The sequence below is a fragment of the Phalacrocorax carbo genome, chromosome Z (assembly GCF_963921805.1).
Source record: "Phalacrocorax carbo chromosome Z, bPhaCar2.1, whole genome shotgun sequence".
NCBI lineage: Eukaryota > Metazoa > Chordata > Aves > Suliformes > Phalacrocoracidae > Phalacrocorax > Phalacrocorax carbo.
The window spans coordinates 49,939,166-49,959,194 of NC_087548.1; the positions used below are offsets into that span (position 1 = coordinate 49,939,166).

At 40.6% G+C, this 20,029-nt stretch overlaps 1 long non-coding RNA gene across 1 annotated transcript; it reads left to right on the top strand.

Annotated features, from left to right (window-relative positions):
• The first annotated feature begins 1,843 nt into the window (after window positions 1-1,843).
• LOC135310543 (uncharacterized) lies at window positions 1,844-19,928 on the top strand. Its single transcript, XR_010370637.1, has 5 exons — window positions 1,844-2,109; window positions 15,813-16,137; window positions 18,093-18,222; window positions 18,759-18,831; window positions 19,650-19,928. It is a non-coding gene; the product is annotated as an uncharacterized LOC135310543 (long non-coding RNA).
• The last annotated feature ends 101 nt before the right edge of the window (window positions 19,929-20,029 follow it).

Below are 20,029 nucleotides of genomic sequence, written 5' to 3' on the forward strand. Positions count from 1 at the left end.
TAATACTGTCATTTGAAAACCCCACATGAATATTTTTTCAGTTTGCATAGTTTCCTCTTAAAAAAAGCTGACCGAAACAACCAGAGAGACTTACTTTTTAAATAACTGTATTTTCAGTGGGGTAATGCTGAAATGGGAAATATTATATACCTTATGTATTTATACAGGAATGATGTACCAAACTGCTGTATTGGGTTTCTTTATCTTCTCATCAGACTGTATAAAAACTGAATGAAATGGCAAATGGATTCATACTTTTATGTAATCTTGAAATTAAAAAACAAGGAAAGAGGTTTTGCAGCATTGTCTGAAATCTCATATTTTCTATAACTTGACTCCTGAGGCACTCTGTTGACTGGCTCATCAAAGAGATTTTCTTAATTTATATGCGTCCTTTGTAACTACTCATTCACTACATAATTTTAACGCAAAAGCAGCTAAAATTCAATATGTAATCATAGGGAAAACCAAGGCTACATTGATTTTGTATATTGCAAAATTTGAGAGTCAGTGACTTGAGAACAAACAAAATATTTGTCAGTCAGATAACAAACTTTCCTGTCCCAGTTTTCTCATACCGAAGTCCCAGCACAATATTCCTACCAGGGTCCCCACCCTCTTATGATGCCCACTATCTTACCAAACTAGGTTAGGATCTATCTGTTTCCATTCTCCTCTTTCACACCCTGCCCTTCGTTTCCTTGCAAAGCATCCCTGTACTTACTGACCACATATATCCTGGCACTGGGAAGCACAGAGTCTGATATCCATTCCTGTAAGCATGGTGTTATCAGGGAGAGGTAGAATCAACCTCTGTACCAAACATTGCAAAAGCCCACTCCCAAAACCTGTGGGCAGGCACTTGACAGGAGCTGGAAGGCAGTTATAAATATCCCTCTTGCTATATTTCAGGTGAGATCCATGACTTTGAAGTTAGGGAGCCTCCTGAGCTGGAGCTGAACTTCCAGCATAACAACCTCCTCACTCCTATCGGACTCCTTTTCTTATCCTTCAAATTTTCTGCTAAGAGTGCTTTCCTATCAGTTATCTTCACATGCTTCCAAAGCAGATGTTAAAGGGCATTAGCAGTGTGAACTGGGGAAATGCAGCTGAGAGTAAGTAGGAGTTTGAGTGTCTGAAATAGCATTGGCTCAAGAAAAAAGAAGAAGTTCTGACTGCAGATGGTAACAGTGCATTTTTAAAGGCAGCAATACTCCCTCTGTGACTGGAAATTCAGTGACTTCCTGAAAATACCACTCAAGACTTTCTTTTAAATTACTGTAAAATGCTGGTTTTTTGCAAGACTTATCACGAAAAACATCTCTGGGGCTCTCTTGGTGGCCACTTGACAGGCGATAGAGCTGCTGCTGGCATGTTTTGAACCGATGCTTCTTGAACCTATGATGGTAATGATACAGCAGTGAGTTGTGATCATGGTGATATGTAAGTGAGAATAAATTGCCTGTATGGTTTTGCAGTGAAGTAGCTGATCAGGCTACCATGTGTTGTTTTTGACTGATTTAGAAAGCAGAGATATCTCAGAGATCTCTCTTCTATGGAAGACCCTGAAAGAATAAAAGGAAATGTAGTTTTCTGCTGAAAACAGCTGGAAATCAGCATCTGCTTCCTGTAAACTCAGCATAACTGATATGGGGTTTTTTTGCTAAAAGGGACTTCAGGAAGTCCAGAAGCTGTCAGATTTTAAAGTTGGTACTCAGAAAGTTGCAGGCAACTACAGGAAGGAAAGGCTGCAAAGGATGGAGAAAGAACCTTGCTCTCTTTGAAAGAGGGCAAAGAAAGTCAGCAGCTGATGTAGCAGGGGTCCTAAACAGCAGAGGGAGGGAGGACGTGCTCCTGTACACAGCAGTTGTGAGAGTACTCTTGCAAAAGGGGTGCTGGCTTTTTTGGATGGTGGATGAAGCAACATTTTCATTCAGGGAGATCCTGCACTGCATGGAGCTAAACTTTTAGAAAGAAAGCTCTGCATTTTGAATTGCTACAAAACTGAAATGGGATCATGTTTCTACAGCATCCTTATGAAGTTAAATTTCTTCTTCCCACTACTGTTACTAGAGTAAAAGTTCCATACTGCCGAGTTTCCTGGTTTTGGTGAGTGGGGCTCCGGAATGCTTCCCTATTAACCATAAGGGGGATATCAGCATTGCGAACTCCAGTGGGACATTTTCAGGTGGTCTGTGGAGGACTGATTTCATAACTCTCTCTTTTTTCTTTTCTGGCTGCCAAATGCCTGCAGAAGGAGTTAACAGCACTGCAATACTCTCCTAACACCACTTTTCTACATACAAGGCCTTCAGTTCCTTGGGCGGTGGTTGTGTGTGGGTGTCATCCCTGAAAAGGAAGGGAGGTAGTCACCAGGGAATCTCTCCATTAAGAACGGTTTCTCTTTGCTAATGCAAAGAAGCTTAAACAAGTGAATGGATTTTTCTCCCTGATAGGCTGTGAACTGAATTACTTCAGACAAATTTGGACAGGAAAATGGATGCAGAGAGAAGATGGCTTTTTGTTTGTTTGTTTATAAAACATAGCTTTGCTGTTCTTATATAGAGAAAACAGAATGGAATATGCTTTCCAGGTGGTATGGTAGACCTTAATTCAGTCCAATACCTGGTGTTAGGGAGGTTTTAAAATCACAGTTACACTTTTTTTTTCTCTTTCTAGATCTCTAATACTGGAGCTACAAAGAGCATCCTGATTTTAGTCCTTCCTCCTGCATGCAACAATCGGTATTAATAAACTGCAGCTGTAGTCTGTATGATCTGTATTGAAAACTATAAAAAGGTTACAGTTACAAAATGTAATTTTACAGAACCTCTAAACAAGTAATGACTTAAAAACTCAGACACTGTAATGGAAAGCCTGCCTTCTAGCCCAGAAGACCAGAATCTCTGATGCACCCATGAAAGGTTTCATGAATACAATTAGAAAGATTAATTGCTTAAAATATTCAGACTATTGTTAGGTAGTTAGACTGTTCTGTTGTTACTATTTATTACAAGACTAAGTGCAATTCAAACAATTTAAAAGAAATTCTGCAAAGAATGAACACACGTTTATTCCTTGATGTGCTGCCACATGAACAGGCATGCAATTTACAGATAGCCCTCTAGATGGCTCTTGGAGCAGACTGGAGCAATTTGCTGTAGCAAGACTGTGAAGTAGTGCCTGATAATGATGAGATCGACTCAGATAGACTAACCTAAGCGTGTTGAGGTATTGAAATAGTTGCATGATAGAGCTTGCAAACTTGCATAGCTTAGTGCTGCAAAAGGACATGAGGGCAACGAGTTTGGATCAGTACTTAACCAACGCTGCAGATAGGGTGATACCATTGGTCTGACCCAGTAAAGAAATAGCCAGTTTACCACTCCTGGGTAAATTTTTTTGACCTCAGTGGAGCTCACAGATTTTTGTGTGGCCAGAACATCCCCTTATTTTTTGCAAAATCTGTATGAATCTCCATGCAGTTGTAAAACAGCAAGTGATTTGTTCTTACTTGTTTGGAGAATTGTACTCTTCCTTCTTTATTTTTGCCAGCTTTTGTTGATATTCATTTCTGGGTTTGCCGTGAAATATTTTGGGGATACGTGATTTTTCCTTGGCCAGAGTTTGTGTTAATCTTTTAAAGTGTTTTTGAATTTAAAAATGTGTTGTGGGAGCATAACATAATAATGTAATGGTAATAGCAAGTTGGAGAAGAATTTAATAGGAGAAGAGGTAGCAGCTTTTCCTTTGTTATGCCAGAAGTGTTGCAGTAAGAATTTACTCTGTAGAAAGAATGCTCAAGTAATGAAAGCCCTAACAGAAATATCTGCCCATGTGCATTCCCGCTGGTGTAATTCCCCTGACAGCTACTGTGTGCAAATTTTGCACAGCCTGGGATTATCTGCACAGCTGGAGTAGCCTTGTGTTGATCTGAACCTTCACCTTCGGCAGAATGAAACTTTTAGGTTTATGAATAAGGTGATCATGAACACGTTAGCCTTGACAAGGTGTTCTTTCTGCTATGGGATTACATTGCACTAACAAAACAAACTGCTGTTATAAGAAGTGAGTTTTGTTTGGTAAAAAGAAAATATCTTTTAAGGCTTTACAAAAACATTTTAAAGCTACATACGTTTTAAACATATGTGTTGTGAGCAAAGATGTATTTAAAATATATTTATTTAGGAATGTGGAGGTGTTGGCACTTTTTAACTGACTCCTGCTGTTTTAATTTTTCTCTAAATCTGACAGATACATGCTGAGGCTTTGCTGCATCAAATTTCAAACCAATCAGGTTTCATCTGACAAATAGTCACATTAATATCTTAAATGCCTGAATACCTTCATTGAATCTGCTGGGGCTATAGGCATTGCTCACATGACTAACGGTACTTATTCAGTTTTCTGTGCTGGATGCTTGCTGAATGTGGATAGCATTAATACCTGCACAAAAGCGCAGCTGCTTGGAAAGAATACAAAGGCACTGAATGGCAAAGGAAGGGTGGAAAGGCCATTGCCTAATGTGCTCTTCTCTCTGCCACAAAAGAGCACTCAGGACACTCAATGTGCCCTCTCTCACTTAATGGGCTGCAGCCACATGGTTATTCTGTTCTCTCTTCCATCCCACTTTCACCTTGCTGAGCTGATTACAGGCTTCTCAGCAATGTAAAAGTGAATCTGGACAAACCAAGAATGACGACCAAATAAAAACAAAAGCTGTCTCAAAACAAGTATCTGGGGCAAACAGCCAGCTGAGAGCCCAGAGACTGGGCTTCCTGCTTCTGATGCCACTGAGAGGGATGTTGAAGGCAGCTCTTGCTTCTGGGAGAGACTATGATCTCATGCACCTTGATCCTCCTCATGAATGTAGAGGCGGCAGCAGCAGCTGTTATGAAGCACTCTGTATTTGGCTGTGCAGGTAGGAGGCAGAGAATGAGGTTAAGTGCAGCATATGTTGGCTAGTTGTGCTGGATAAGACAAAAATCTAGCTGGCTGAAGTAGGCAGAGGTAGGTAGTTCTTACAGAGGTGCATTGAAGCAGTCTGTAATAGTTTTATTTGCCCATGTCTAAGGGTATTTTGCAGCTCTGCTGCAACTTAGCAATTATAGAAACATGCTCTTTCAAATTGTTGGCATTCTTTTTTAGATATTCCTGAGGTATGCCTGCACTTAGTAATGGCTAAGATAATAATTTTTCTGTGACTGCAGTGTCAAGGAGCCCACTTAGGACATTTGAAAGTCAATATAGCATTGAAGATGTTCTGCATAATAAAATAATAATGCAGGTATGTTAACTGGATGGGTGGTATGTTAATGCCAGAAACTCCAAATTCTAAGGCTGTGCAATAGCAGCAGCTTGTATGTAGGCAGAGTTGGCAGAGAACTGCATCAAAGCAGATTTTGGTGTGGGCACATAAATTCCTGGTTTTGAACATATGTTGAAGTATCATAAATGTTAATGGGCAGAGTTCACTAACCTAGCTTATGGAAGGTGGATTCAATTGGTGGATAATGAGCAAGGACTTGGTCTCAAAAACATCCTCCTGTCCAGCCAAAAATGGCAGTCTATGATGATCTCTGTTATTCATAAATTGCTGGGTGTATTAGGGTATAAGGAAAAGACACAATTGGTATGTTCATATGAGGATGCAAATACTTCCTCATATCTCTCTAAACCACATTGAAAATGAACATTTGATAGAAAACAGCAGTAGACATCGCCAGGGCCATCCTTTCAATGAAGAGTTGTCAAGGATTTCTAATTCACACCATTGCCTGCTGCTTGTGTGTGGACAAACTGGGAAATGCAAATTACCTTCAAAATAATTTTCCTGAGTGAGAAAATCAGTATTCAGATCTTGAGGGATTAAACATTATGATGTAAATGTTTGAGACTCACAGTTACATTAAGGCCACATTATATTACTTTAACCCCAAAGTGAGTATAACTGTAATTGATTTACTATATTTAAGTGCATAAAGGAGAACAAAAAGCCCATGTCTGCCATTTTAGGTTTAGTGTTTTTTCTGTTTTGCCTTTCTGTATGCATTTCATACCATGTTAAGTCCTGCTAATTTTCAGCACTTTTAGATATAACCAGTACTACTCTAACTGGAGTATTTTCTGGCTATCTGCTATAAGTTAGTATATTTTCTGATCTAACAATCAGCCAGCTGGCTGATGTCCTCTAACATTTCCAAATAATAATGTGCTTGAAGCAGTTTTGTGTTCATGGAGATGTCGTTTTTCAGAACCCTTTTAGGATGTCGATATGTGCATGCTGATGATGCTCTAACATCTTTATATGTATCTGTATGTGTGTGTGTGGCTCTTGGCACTATCTGGAGCCATAGCAATTTGAGCCATTGTTAGAATTTCAGATAAACTCCTTTGGTTGCACTGCATAAAGGCATGCAGCCAGGAGTCGATTAGCTACAGGCACCAGATCTCCCTGCCCTCCTCTGACCACCTCCAGAAGAGAGATGGATGAGTGACACATTAGTCAGCTCTGGAAGTGCTGCACTCCTAACGCAGCATGCTACCAGATAATGGCTTTGATCTCAGTTGCTAGAGTCTGCTGAGCACCGGACTGCATAGCTGAACGGCTGAGGTGTGAGCCATTCTGCCACCACTGCAGTGTGTCACCAGCCTCAGGAGGGGCAATGCCAGCAGGCAGGGATGCCAACTGCTGCCACTGACCTGCTCACCCACCAAACATGAATCCAGCGCTCTCACATCGTGTCCTTCACATTCAGCTTGTTCACGTGAACCCCCACCCTGCATAAATTTCCCAGTTGGATATCTGAAATGGATAGAGAGCACTGCTATCTTGTTTTCCCTTTTTGCTCTTAACAGCATGTACTGTCAGCACCTTTGGGAATATGGGATATAGACTCCAACATTTTCTAGGGATGTTTGTTGTGCCTTGTCCTGGGCTTCTTCCAGTGATCCTTACCTAGTCTAAGATGCTGAGGCACTGATTACACACTTGCAGCGTGACTGCTTTAGGTCCTAACATCCTTTTGAAGTGATGTGAAAGAAAGGAGGAATACCCTATCTGCTTGCTGAATAGATATTTTACTATAAAAGGTGAAACAAAGACTTCTAGCTCAAATTGTGCTGTCCAGCAGAAAGATCTGTATTAACAGCAACATTTTCCAGCTGAAATATCCCCATATTCTTGTAGGAAGCAGATCAAGTAAATGATGCTAGGTCCAGAAGAAGTATTGAGAATACCATCTGAAAAGATCAGAGAAGCTTTAACCAGAATGCTCCAATACTTGATGCCTACGCTTTGTGAAGTGTTCTTCATTTAATGAACAGGATATTATTCCTGTAGAAGTACTGAAACAGCAAAATGCCTGGACCTGAGCCTCTAATTCTTTCAATCGTTGCGATTTAAGGGGTTACGTAGACCTTTGAAAGCTCTCAGGCCAGAGGCAATCTCTGATCCAATTTATACTTCTCTGCATCTGATGGTGATGTTGTGTATACTATAGGAAAAGGCAACAAAATAATTTGGTGTATAGCATACCCAGTCTGCTTTTACATTTTCTTGCCTTTTAGGCAGGACAAGTCATACCTTAAATGCACTGATTTTTAGTTAATACATCTTGCAAAATTTCAGTATTTTTTCCAGATTACATCTTAGGTAAATGATAGATAAGAATGTAAATACAACTTGTTTCAGTAAAGAAAAAAAGGAAAATTACTGTTACGATTTATAAATAGAACTATTCTTAATCTGGCTTTTAACATGACAAAAGATGAAAAAATATGAATAGGAACAGGGCTAATCTGGCCATATGTCCTGGATAATTCTCCATCTTTGGGACCTGTATGGAAATTTCTGTCATGCAAGCCAGTTATCAGCAGCCTCCAAAGGAGTAAAAGAGAACAGAAAACCAACCAACCACGCTCTCCTCCAATGCTGCTCTAGACAGGATCTATGTATGTGTCCATCTGATCTGCGAAGTGAATATCTAGGGTAACAGAGTTCTTCAGGACTGCACATAAAAACTGTGATAGCAACTGTGATAGTTGTTATCCTGAAGTCTAGGGAAGCTCCTAGACACTTACTGAGAGGTAGGTAGGTATATGTCTCCGGTATGGCTCAGCTATTGCATGACCAGATATTCTGAATTCTGTTTATAATTTGGTGTATTATGAATACGGTATAAGAAGATTTTGTGCATAATAGTTGGTGTGAGATAGACTTAGGAAAGCAATGAATGTGAGAGGAGGTTAAATCATTCCTTGCTCATGTACAGACAAAAGAAGTGGGAAGAGGTTTGTGTTTGAACTGTAGCCCGAATGTCACATGTGGGAGGTGGGTTTCACAGAACATTATCCTGGTGTATTAAGTAGAGATTTGCAGTTCATACCAAAAATAATTATGACTTCGTGATGGGATACAGGATTGTGTCAGAGGTACTCTAGAGGTGGATATTGCTTTTGGCACTTGAGCTGAGGTTCTGTAAAGACCTCTTTTACTGTGAATAGCTGTGCTGTACTGGGATGTGGGTTGTATCTTGAGTACCTTGTTTTTCCAAAGATAAGCTTTCTCTGGTAAATAGTTGTGTGTATGTATATATTTTCAAGTTCATCTTAACAACAGAAAAGTTTCATCCTTCTCTGTTTTCAAAATCAGCTTGAGTGTTGATGTTTCAGATAATTAGAGTCAACTACCAGACCATGCTTCATTTTTTTTAATAAAAAGTAGATTGTTCCAGAAAAATAATTTTAAGTATTATTTCTAAATTTATTAATTCTGTAACAAAATGCATGTTAGAACTGCAGAGGGATATCAAAGTCAGGTTTGTTATAAGAACCTTCCTACCAGCTTAGGTATTGCCCTGTGGGTGTTCACATACTGAGTAATTTTATGCACATGTAAGATAAGATTGCTTCTGTGTGTAAAGTTGAGCCAGTGAAGACCCCCTTAAACTATGATGGCACTCAAGAAAATTATGCCTACAACATAATTTGAAATGAGTATCACTTATGATTCATGGAAGGTCACTCAGAAATATGCTGTCATTCAGAAACAGAAAAATACAGAAAAAATAAAGTAAGGTCTGGTTGTTGCCTGCTCAAAAAAATCTGCTTCCTTTGAGGTTTTTTGGCCTCTCTTATATCTGTATGAACTGGCTTTTACTCCCAAAGTCTGCATGACATTAGAAACATCTCTGTATCTTCCCTATCATTGACAAGAAATGGTTTTCTGAGCTTTTTAGTATTTCTTCTCAGCTGAAGGACCCAGAGGTCTCCTTTCGTGCTTTCAGAACAATTCAGAGATACAAAACTACATCCCCTCTCTGCTATGCTGTTCACCAGTCCTTACCAAACATACCTATCCTTTTCAATTCAGTCCTTCCATATATTTTAGCCCTGTGCTGAATTATGTATAAAACTAACAGGAAAGTCTCAGGTAGAGTCATATTACTAAGCAAAAGCTGACCATAACCTCGGATACGCAGAATTTTGGAAAAACAATGCACTTGAATTTGTGTAAGTCTTGGGGCTAATTGTCATCTTCTGTACCCTTGAATTATTCCTGTAAGGGGATCTTGCTTTTGAAAGGGAAAAGGCTTAGCTTTTAGAAAAAAGTATGCATAAAAATTACAGCTTGGATTGGGCAGCCTTTTGGATCAACCTCCATTCATATTATAAATTATAAAAGTGACTTTCTAATGGTCAAGGAAGCAGAAAATCAGAATCTTTCGTGCATTTTAAAATAACATCTTTATTCACATGTGGAAATAACTTTGAACTGTTCAACTGGATAAAAAATCTGTATATTTTCATCTTTGTTTACCATGTCAGTTCAAAGCTGGGCTTAGAGGAAGGTGGAGAATTTCTGGTCTAGCAGAACCTTTGCTGCTGCTGAGCCTGCAGACACTTTTTTTTTTTTTTTTGTGAGGGACTATCAGACTGGTAATGCAGTGTCTGTCCTGCCACTTTCTTTCCCCTCAGCTCTCAACCCATTTTCCTGTTACCTGCTTTGGGAGTGTTGTAAGTTCTGTCCTGCACAAGTGTAAGAAGCATGGAACAGAAATGCAGAATCACTGAGGTTGGAAGGCATCTCTGGAGATTGTCTGCTACAACCCTCCAGCACATGGAAAGGGTCAGCTGAAGTACGTTGCCCAGGCCATGTGCGGTTGAGTTTTTAATATCTCCAAGGATGGAGACTCTACACATCTCTGGGCAGCCTTTGCCAGTGCCAGTGCTTGATCACCCTTACCTTAAAAAAGTTTTTTTCTTACATTTATGTCGAATTTCTGTATTGCAGATCTTCGTTGCTTCTTGTCCTGTCACTGGGCACTGCTGAGAAGCATTTGGCTTTATCATCCTTACACCCTCCTGTCAAGTATTTTTAGAAATGTACAAGATTCTCCTGAGCTTTGTCTTCTCCATGCTAAACAAGACCCAGCTCCCTCAGCCTCACCTTCTATGAAAGATGCTCCAGTCTCATTGACATCTTTGTGGCCCTGCACTGAACTTGCTCCAGTATTTCCATGTCTCTCTTGTACTGGTGAGCCCAGAAATGGACCCAGCACTACAGATGTATCTCACCCATTCTGAGAAGAGAGGAGGGATCACTTGCCTGGTGGCAAAGCTTTTCCTAGTGCAGCCTGAGAAGCTGCTGCCCTTCTTTGCCATGAGGCTGCATTGATGACTGATGTTCAACTTGTTCACTAGGAACCTGAGATCCTTCTCTGCAGAGCTGCTTTCCAGCTGGCCAGCCCCCAGCCTGTACCGGTGCCTGCAGTTATTCCTGCTGAGGGGCAGGACTTTGAATTTACCTTTCTTGAACTTCATGAGGTTTCTGTTTGCCCATTTCTCCAGCTTGTAAAGTCCCTCTGAACGGCTGCCACATCTGGTATGTTAACTGTTCCTCCCAGTTTTGTATCATCTGCAGACTTGCTGAGGCTGCACTCAGTCCCATAATTAATGATAAGTTTAAATGGAGTTGGTCCCCGTATCAGTGCCTGGGGTACACTACTGGCAACTGGTCTTCAGCTGGACTTTGTGGCACTGATGACAGCCCTTTGAGCCTGGCAGTTCTACCAGTTTTCAGTCCACCTCGCTGCCTACTTATCTAGTCTGTACTTCATCAGTTTGCCTAGGAGGGTGTGATGGGAGACAGTGTGGACAGCCCTGCTAAAGTTAAGGTAAAACAACTTCTGCTCTCCTGTCATGCACCAGGCCACTCACCTCATCACAGATGGCTATCGGGTTGTTCAGGAATTATTTCCTCTTCATAAATCCATGCTGACTACTCCCAATAACCTTCTTGCCTTTTATATGTTTGGATAGTTTTGTCCATCACGTCCCCAGGAGTAAAGGTCAGGCTGATCAGCATGTTCCCCAAGATCCTCCTCCTTCCTCTTCTTGTATATAGGAGCGACATTAGCTTTCTTTCAGTCCTTGGAAACACCCTTTGCCCCCCTAATTGCCGTGATCTTTCAAAGATGATTGAGAGAGTCTCCCAGTGGCATTGGCCAGTTTCCCTCAGCACCCATTGGTGCATCCTGTCCTGACAGGACGTGTGTATGTCCAGGTTGTTGAAATGTTCCATAGCCTGGTCCCCCTCTACAAAGGCCAAGTTTTCTTGCTCTGCACTTTTCCACTGCTCTCCTCACAAATGCAGTCTGCCAAGTAGCCGTAGGGTAGTCAACCAGCTCAGCCACTTAGAGACCAGTGTGAGAAAAATTCTGCGTGGGGTACTTGTCTGGCCATGGTACGAGGGCTGTCTGCATATCTCACCATGAAACAGGGACACATTTATTGCTTCTACATAGCCAATGATATGTGTACCCAGCGAATAATCAGGAGTGCTAGTATTTTGGTTACACCATTATTCATACAATTTGCTGGAGATGTTAGGGAATGTGACTATCCTTCCTGCCATCATAAATGGAAGTGTCTGCCTTTACGGGAAGACATAAAGGGAGAAAAGATGCCACCTCTTCGTGTGGACAATAAGAGGAGTCTGGTCAATACATTGTTTCCAGTACCATAGTTTGGGGCTGGTTTAAGTCCGCACTATGAGTGAAATGCAACAGTACTGGGTTTGTCTCTGCTGCAGAAAACTAATTTTTGTGTTGCTGTTGTTTGTCAGCGGACAAAAGGTACCTAGAAAAATACTATGAAACAAAGCTTAGAAGTATGCCTAAGAGATTTACATATTAAGAAAAAGTATTTTACAGGACCTCAATTCTGAGCAAAATTGTTCTCAGCAACACCGCTTTCGTATGACTTCTGTGCTGTCTGTTTCTCTGGAGCAAATCAGCGTTTTTGTCACAGGTAAGAAATCTGGCACAGAGTTGACTACCTGGAGATTACAAGGGCTGCGTTGGCAAAGGGACCACCCAAATACTGACTTTCTACTGTGCTCAAATCAACCACAGAGAAACTTCAGTGGCATGCACTTAGAAATACATGCTAAGGAAACGAATCCTTCAGGAGAAGGGGGAGGGCTCATAGTTTATAGAAGAAATCTGGTAAAAATATATGACCATTGACTAATGTGTGGAACACAATGTGTTTTAATACTGTACACATGTGAATGAATGAATGAAGTGGAAGCCAGGACAGTGTACAGAGATTGTACACCAGAGAGCGTTCAGTTCATGTGCTTCTAAAGGCACTGTGAGAAGCTGAAAAAATAAGCGAGTTCTCTGCAGGATAGTCATATACTGCAAAGTGGAGTCTGCTGCTATTGTAGCACAGACTGAAGGGGGCTGCTTCCTGCCTGAAGTGCCGTTTCTTGGTTTAGAGCTGAGCATTCTTGATTCATTCAAGAATTCAGCATTTTTTTCTGTTCAGCCCCCACACCTCTGTGTTGTAGGCATTTCCACCTCTAGTTAGTCTGATGTGTATTCTCATGCCATTGAGGTTAATGGGATTGCCTGTGTGTACAGTAGAAGACTAAGACTTTGAAATGATAAAGCCAGACTACTGTGGGTGGATAAGCCCAATGAAAATTTGTCATCAGAAGTTTATCATGGCTGCTAAGGAATAGTAAATGCTATGTCTCTTAAGCTTCTGCAGTAAATTTAGCCACTTAATTTACTCCCAGAGACATGGGGCTACTTAAAAGCAGAGTTTTCCTTCACTTCCTTTCTGTGAATGCCTCTTTATATTATGTATAAAACTTTAAAATAAGTTTTACCATATCCCTGCTGCTAAAGACTGTGAAATGCTCAGGTTTGAAATCTTTTAACTGAGAGGTCACTTGGTCATTAAAACCTTTACTGAAAAGAAGTGCTACCTGGAACTTACTAGGATCAGATATTCTGCAGGACATGGACAATTATTTCCTGTATCAGCATCTTGCTAATTGCAGTAACTGTTTGGGGTGTAAGTGTTTCTGAGGATTTGGACTTTAAATATTTTCCAGCTGAAAGACTTTTGGTGTTAAGGTGGGAACCCCTGTTAATAAATTTTCACAGATTTATGAAGGTTCACTTTATTCTTCTGTGCATTAGTGACCTGTCTGCATTAAGAATATTCCTACTATAGTTTTTCCTGTGAAATTTCCTTAGTTGTCCTGTCTTGGGGTATCATGGCTGCCTTTCACACTCCTTTTTCCTCTAGAATGCGTGCTGGTGGCAGTCATCATAGAGCATGGAACAGACCTAGACCTGTGTTCACATCATAAAACTGCTTTTAAAATAGTCCAATTATTCACTGTTTTTGAAATATGTGTCACAAAGCCAGTCCCTTTCAACCCTTAGCAGATAACAGTCTTTCTAGCCTGTAGCACTTGCAGTAGCTGCACACTGTCTGGCTTATGTGGGAATGCACTCCCAGAGCTCTTGGCCACTGGATTTCACTCCTGTTTGCTACCAAATATGGTTACATTTGTTTGTGCTGTGTCAGACTTATAGGAACATGCACAAATGTTTGTGGTATTATTGGTTTTCCTCTTTCCTATAAGTCAAGATAAGGACTTCAGTTCCTCTGAAAACTTACATAACATAGGTAGAAAATAGAATCATAGAATCATTAAGGTTGGAAAAGACCCTTAAGATCGAGTCCAACCGCTAACCTGTCACTGCCAAGTCCACCACTAAACCATACCCTCACACACCACATCTACCCTTCTTTTAAATACCTCCAGGGATGGAGACTCCACCACCTCCATGGAATAGGAGCTTCCAGTAGTATAAAATGTACAGTAGAAAGACATAGCTTTGTATCTGACTGGCCTGGTTTATGCCAGGATCTATCCTTAGTTTTCATGGAGTCAGCCAGTGAACTGTTTTAGCTCCAGCACTGATGTGAACAGAAGAATCGAAACATTTGTGTACATTGGGGGAAGCCAACTCATTACTTTGATTATTAATACTGAACAGATGCCATGCACTGTTCGAGAATGACTATGAAAGTCAGGCAGAATACTTTTTGGTACCTGACGCAAATTAAGATTAAGGGCTGCAGTCCTGCATCTACCGACCAAATGTGATTTGTGGATTCTACAGAATGCAGGAGAACTAGTTGAAGTGTTTGGTTTGCAGAGCCTGATTTTCTTTCCAATATCAGCCTCCTTAGAGGCATAAAATTAGGCATTAGATAATATACAGTGAGAGTGGCCTTAATTCTGTATTTCCTTAGCAATGGGAGGCCATTACTTTATCAATATTTTTTTTCAATCACTTGATTTTTATTTTCACATTCTCATTTTCTCCTTTCTCAAACTTATCTTTACAGCTTCCCTATTTAATTTCACAGACTCTTACTGGTGCTGCTATAATTTAGGCATCTTCTATTGCTCCAACAGATGCTATTTTGGAGATATCCAGACTTACCTACCCAGAGTTGGGGTTTAGCCTCTTGGGATCATAATTTTGCTTGTTGCATTTAAATTACAGAAAGTGTTGGAAGGCTTCAGTTGAATTATGACCATGTTGTCCAAAGCAGCCTGTGTTCTTATTCTAAGAGACAGATCAGAAAGGCAGAGGTTGATTTTGTTCATTCATCATTTTCTTTGTATAAGGTGGTAAAGTACGTACAGGCAGACAGGAAAGATAATTGAGAATACTGAATTATTAGAAAGGAAATAGCAAGTTCCAGTTTCCTTCATATCTCTTATATTTTGGTTAAATTTCATTCTCTTGTAGGCTAGTTGATAATTACATTGTCCTGAGATTGTTGACACAGACCATTGGTATATGTATTGCAATAAAGAAGTGCAGATTCATGGATATTTTGGCTTCTGCATGTGCTGAAATTCTTACTAATTCCATTACTTGCAATCATTTGCCCTGAAGGTGTTTCCTTAACCACTAAAAACTGTATCAAGATAGTCATCCTGTTAAGGGAACTAGTCTTCAGTAGCATCCAGCAATGTTGAATGAAGAAGTACAGCTCCTGTATCTTTATTTTTTTCAGAAATAAATTTTTTTTGTTTGGGTTCTAAGTGGTTTTGATAGGTCATTAGACAACGCATGACCTTATCTATCTGAGGTCTGCCAATACAGCTCAAAAGGATGATACAGATTATACAGCATGATAGATGGTATGGAGGAAGCAGTCTTCTACTCAGCTTTGTGCCATGTATCAGTTTTCTTTTTTTTCTCTTAGATAATATGAGTAATAGAACCTGAAAGTCATTGTACAGTCTTCTTACCAATTTGTATCACCATTTCTGGTAAAATTTTGTAGCAGTTGACTTCTTCCAGTCAATATACTGGGTAACTCCGATAACTTGATGATATTTTTAGTCATCCTAGAATTTACCACTGACATTTTTCCTTAATTGGCACTTTTCATATTGTTAATTATTTTTGCTCTTTTGCCAGAACAAAATACAGAATCACAGAGTCACATTGTGGTTGACGTTGGAAGGGACTTCTAGAGGCCTTCTGGTCCAAACTTTCTGCTCCAGCAGGGAGACCTGAAGCATGCTGCCTGAGACCATGTCCGGATGGCTTTTGAAGACCTTCAAGGATGGAGACTCCATCACCATTCTGGGCAACCTGTTCCCATGCTGAGTAACCCTCACAGTAAAAAAGTGTTTCCTGATGTTCAGAAGGAGCCTCACGTCTTTTGGTTTATGCCTCTGGTCCTGTCACTGGGCTCCACTGGAAAGAGTCTGGCTCCATCTTCTAAACACCCTCCCTTCAGGTGTGTGTACAATATGATGAGATTGCCCCCAGGCATCCTCTTCTCTAGGCTGAACAGTCCCAGCTCTCTCAGTCTTTCCTCATAGGAGAGATACTCCAGGCCCTCCATCATCTTTGTGGCTCTTCATTTGACTCCCTCCAGTAGTTCCATCTCTCTCTTGCACTGGGGAGCCCAGAACTGGGCACAGTATGCCAAGCATGGCCTCACCAGTGCTGAGGAGAGGAGAACATCACCTCCCTTGGCCTGCCGGCAACACTCTTCCTCATGCAGCCCAGGATACCATTAGTCATCTTTGCCACAAGGGCAGAGTGCTGGCCTATGTTCAACTTGGTGTCCACCCCAAAGATGTAATTTTACAAATAGTGTTATCAGTATCTGATAGGATACTTCCATGCAAGTGCATGGAAAGACGTAAGTCACATAGAAATTTCCTAGGGTATCATAGTCTGCGTTTGTAAGCATATGTGGCAGCCACGTTGACCGGCTGAGGCACTGAATGGTTGTATTAGGTCTGGCTGAGATGGAGCTCATTTTCTCCACAGCAGCCCTTGTAGCACTGTGCTTTGTATTGGTGGCTAGAAAGATGTTGATAATGCACCAGTGTTTTGGCTACTGCTGAGCAGTGCTTGCACAGCATCAAGGCTCTCTCTCCAACATTTCCCCCCCTTCACCAGTAGGCTGGGGGTGGGCAAGATCTTGGGAGGGGACACAGCCAGGACAGCTGACCCAAACTGACCAAAGGGATATACCGTACTGTATGACATCCACTCAGCAAAAAAAGCTAAAAGAAAGGGGGAGCAAGGGGGCGCACTCGTTATTTACAGTGTTTGTCTTCTGGAGCAACCACTACACATACTGAAGCCCTGCTTCCCAGGAAGTGGCTGGATGGAATGTAGAGAGTAAAATCTTTGTTTTCCTTTTGCTTCCACACATTTTTTTTTTTTCTTTTATTAAAATGCCTTTACGTTGGCCCATGAGGGCTTTTTGCCATCTCATTTTCTCCCCGTCCCTGTCCTACTGAGGAGGGGAGTGATAGAGCGGCTTGGTGGCACCTGGAGTCCAGTCGAGGTCAACCCAGAACAACAGTTGACATTCTTAGTACTTGAACTCACCCAGTCTTCCACAGCAGGCTACTGGCCTCTTGACAGTCAGCTGAGGATTTACCACTGCGGCAGTGAAGGTGGCTATGGAGATACTGAAAACACCCACTCTGTTCTGACCAGAGATGAGCCTCAGCTCTGCAAAATATTAGATTCAAACCCAAATCTGGTTCCAATTCCTGTCTTTCAGCTCTAAGGTGTGTCATAAAAATGAATACTGAAATAAACTGTATCATGTCTTTCTGGTCAGCCACAGAAATCTACAGACTACATGGTGCTTTCCTATATACATTGCATATCCTATAAGAGAAGCGGCAGATACCTGACTGCATTTCTGCACTAATGTGAAGTAATAACAGGAACATTTTCCATTTATGCAACTCTGAAAGCAGACACTTCAGCTGCTACTGAGGTACCTTGAAGAGGAGGGTTCTGAATGTCCTCTAAGAAGCCTGCAGATTGTTCCATATTTTATTTCTGATTTCTGGCAGAAGAAAATAATATTTTCAAAATTTGAAGTTCTAGCTCTGCAGAGAAATGTCATAACAGAAATCAATGTTTTTTGCATATTGAAGGTCCATTGCTTCTTCGAGACTGCATCATGCATCTTCTTGGCACTCATAAGTGATAGGGGGTTTTGAAATTTCCTCCTGTTATGCAAGAAATGGGAAATATTTGTTTCACATATGATTAAAAAAATTACAATGATGTGAGGTTTCTTAGAGCTTTGGAAAGCTGAATGTAGAATATGAGGAGAGTCACATGTGTATGATAATCCATTTCTGTTGCCTATGTTTATAACCAAAAACAGAGAGGATGCTGGAATATTTTTTAAACTTGCGTATATTTTTACAGAGAGCTCCACAGACATGGAATTTTAAAATTCCGCCAGCTGTGTAACACTGTGTTCCTATGAAGAGTTACAACCCATGTGCATGCCTACAGGACATCTGAAGCTTTCTATGTCCAGGACTGCATTCATATAGTAAGTATTTAAATATATACATGTACATACATACCTACATACTTAGACATAAATGTAATTTATTGTTCTTGGGCTAAACTGCACCTAAGGCTTTAAAGACAGCAAGCTATAGAGCTGTAGAGAACAAGTTATGCCTACATTGATGTCCTATTTACCACAGATGTGCTACAGAAAGCGTTAGATAATGTTACTTCCTACACCTCCCGTGAAAGCATCCTTTTGCCAAAGCATCTCTAAACAAAGCTCCCAAATTCATGGACTCATATTGCAACTAACCTCTGCTTGATGCTGCCTCCATTTCTATTTGGGAGCTGGGCTCCTTGTTGCTGTCGGGTATTTTTCAGAATAAGCATGCTGACTGGATCACAGTGTTGCTTGTAAAAGAAGCCTGGCTGACTGCTGGCTTTTATCTTTGATCTTAGATGAAGGCTTTCCAAGTGTGGCTCAGCAGGTAGTTGACTGCTCCTCCTGCTCACTTTAAATTTTAGAAGTGTCTTATCTCCCACAACGATTTCTTTGTCTTTCCTTTTCAACAGAGCCTCTTTACTGAACCCACAAGAGAAGAAAAGCTTGGATGGAGCTGGAAAATGAGGACATCTTTTCTCCCGGGTAATGTGCATTTTCACCTTTGTGATGCTGCTCCATCCAGCACAACATTTCATATTAAAAACATCCGATTCACTTTGTGAAGCCTGTTTTGTTTTTTTTTTTTTCTGTAGCAGCAAACTCCTTTGTTAGGTATGAAGGTATAAAGATCTCAAGTGCACATAAAGATCACAACACTGTTTGGATGTAGTGCTTTTATCCTGAAAGCATAAAACATCTTGGATGTAAAACTTTGTTTCTGTTCAGCTGTGTTAGCGTGGCACTGTGCCCAAGCTAATATGTCTTGCAGCTTGAGGAAAAAACCCTATGCTACAGCTATGCTATCCTCTTGTTTTTGGAGAAATCAGTTTAGAAACAGTTAGAAACATTAGAAACAGTTCTAGCTAGAACTGTTCTTCTACTTATTGAGGAGAAATCTGTAATTTGACATCGTAAAAGTGCAGAAACCCTGGTTTTTTATTTCTGCCTCTCTCTCATGCTATTGCAGTAAGACCATAATATGTTGCAATCTTCTTTCACTCTGCCTCTGTGGTGCCTTGAACACTGAAGTACTCCAGAGCACGTAAGATTCACACTGGATTTCCCAGCTGAGGTCTTAGACTAAAATGAGGCAAAATCCTCTATATTTTCAAGCTTATTAGAAACCCAAATCCAAATATAGCTTTGAAGGATGAAACCTCATGAACTAATCCTAAAAAACCAAAGAATCTTCCCAAGTTCATGACAGAACAGTTTTAAATGGATGGCTAGAATATTACAATATGTATAATCAATGTTTTCTGATATGCCATGAGTAAACATTTCTAATATTTTTGTTCTAGCACCTTGCCTCCCATCAGGAGATTTGATGGCATATGCCAAATGCTAAGAAGACTGCAGAAATTCTGTAAGGCTTATATAAGCATCAGTATTCCTGCATGAAGAATGGAAATGCTCAGGGCAAAGAAGCTCAGTGTTGTGCTCAGCATTGTACTTACACTTGTGGAGCCAAGGAATAGAACAACTCCTGCACCTGACAGAAAGTCCTCCCATGTTTCTGCCTGCTTCAAATGGATTATGTTTCTGTCTTTTCAAGAAAATCATTGGTAGAAAATGTATTACTGTAGATATACTACTAAGATCTTATTAAAGCCAATGATATTGGAGATTTGTAATTAAATAAATGTAATTTTTTCTTTGAAGAACTCTGTCTGTCCTGTTG